This window comes from Elephantulus edwardii, unplaced genomic scaffold (assembly GCF_000299155.1).
Source record: "Elephantulus edwardii isolate Elephantulus edwardi_28Jun2011 unplaced genomic scaffold, EleEdw1.0 scaffold00089, whole genome shotgun sequence".
In the NCBI taxonomy this organism is placed as follows: Eukaryota; Metazoa; Chordata; class Mammalia; order Macroscelidea; family Macroscelididae; genus Elephantulus; species Elephantulus edwardii.
The window spans coordinates 4,212,010-4,214,138 of NW_006399839.1; positions in this window are offsets into that span (position 1 = coordinate 4,212,010).

Here is a 2,129-nt window from a genome sequence, read left to right on the forward strand (position 1 = left end):
CCAAACAACCAATAGTCCTTTGAAAAGCTTCTCACATTTCTTTTCTCCTGACCAATTGAGTAGGAAAAGCTTTCAGCATAAGCCTATTTTAATTTTTGTCTTTAACCTTAGAAGGGCCAATTTTAATGTATTTGTAATAGCTTAATAATGGGTACATTTCAAAGTTGATTGATACTTGCATTGATTTCCAACTCAGTGACATAATGTGACAGAGTACAACTGCCTCATAGGGTTTGCTAGGCTGTGACCTTTATAGGAACTGATCATGGTGGCCTAGTGATAAGAGAAGATGCACTGCAGTTCCAAAGGCAGGCAGTTTGAATCCACCAGCTGCTCTGCAGCAAAAGGATGGATGATCCCCTCCCATATGATTTACTACCTTTGAAAACTCGCTAGGAAGGTCAGCTATGGGTCAGTTCTGACCTGATGGTACACAACAAACATCAAGTGAAGTCCTCAGGGTCTTGTGCTCTGGTGGCCTAGAGTGAGGGACTTTCACTACTAACCCAGCTGCTCCAAGAGAGAAGGAAGAGCAGTCTCCTTCTGTGTGATTTATAGTCTCTGAAAACTCACTGGAGGGCCAGCCTAAGAGTCATTCTGACTCAGCAGCAATGAATGAGTCAGTGAAGCATATTGTAAATGCAAAGTGGTAAGAAATTCTATGCTTATTTAACTATTGATAGGCATAAAAAAATCTAATTGTTATGGCTGCAATTAGTATAGCTGGATTGCTTCTAGGATTTGGTGATGGCAAAACTTTGTCTCATTTGTTTTGGGCTTGCTGTAATGAGGGGCAAGTTCCTGGAGAAGGAAAACAGTGGCCAAGTGAAGGGTTGTTGAAAAGGAGGAAAACCTTCACTGAGATGGACTGACAGAGTGGGTACAAGAGTGAACTTGAACATAACAGTGATTGTGAGGATGGTGTGGGACTGGGCAGTGTCTCTCTCTGTTGCACTTAGTGTTAGAAGTGCCATGACAGTGCTTAACAACAAAGTAGCTGCGGTGAGAAGTAAATTTTTTCTTACAGAGCCTGGAGAAAAGCAATGTAAGACATTATTTACCTTTAAGGGGAGACAAGGAAATGGGGTCCAATACTCCCATCTGGGATTTGCAAAGCAGACACTCATTTTGAGCAAATAAGAGTTATCTCAATGCTCCCCAAGTCCTCACTAGGATTGGGACATCGTGGACTGAAACCCAGACCCTAAAAGGTGGCATCACCTCAAAATATACCATTTGGAATTGGAAAGATGGGGTAAAGACTGCATCCAGCATGTTAAGCTCCTGGTTTTGCTCCTTCTGGGCCTGGTAACTACCCAGTGAGCCATGGCCTCATGTGACACTTTGATACTTCCTTAGAGATGTTAATGATGTTCATTGTTAGAGGGTTTCCCATGTCATATCAATCTGGAAACTAGAACATTCTCTATAACGGTCTTTGGGGGACAGAAACAGTTTGCATTTTACTGCGGACCCCAAGACTGGTGACCCACCCAGTGCCCCTGCCAAAGGGAAGATTTGGTGACCTGCTTCTGTAAAGATAATATAAAGAAATTGCACAACTATGAGATAACATCTCACCCCAGTCAGAATAGCAAAATTTAACAGAACAGCAAGCAACAAGTGCTGGCAAGGTTGTGGAAAAACTAGAACCCTTATTCACTGTTGGTGGGAATGTAAAATGGTGCAACCACTGCGGAAGGCAGTATGGCGCTTTCTCAGAAAGTTACAAATAGTGACACCATTTGACCCAGCAACTCGACTACTGGGAATATACCCCAAAGAGACCATAACTGACATCCAAGCAGATATATGCAGACCCATGTTTATTGCGGCTTTGTTCACAATAGCAAGGAGCTGGAAACAACCGAAGTGCCCATCAACAAACGAATGGATAGAGAAGCTGTGATATATTCACACAATGGAATACTATGCTGCATTGAAAAACAAATAACTCATGCAATATCATTCAAAATGGGTGACTCTGGAGGACATTATGCTGAGTGAAATATCTCGGTCACAAAAGGACAAATACTGCATGGTGCCACTGTTGTAAAACAGGACTGATCTTGGGGTTGGGGAGAGACTGAGAAAGATGGGTTCAATAATGTATACTGTATTGAAACAGA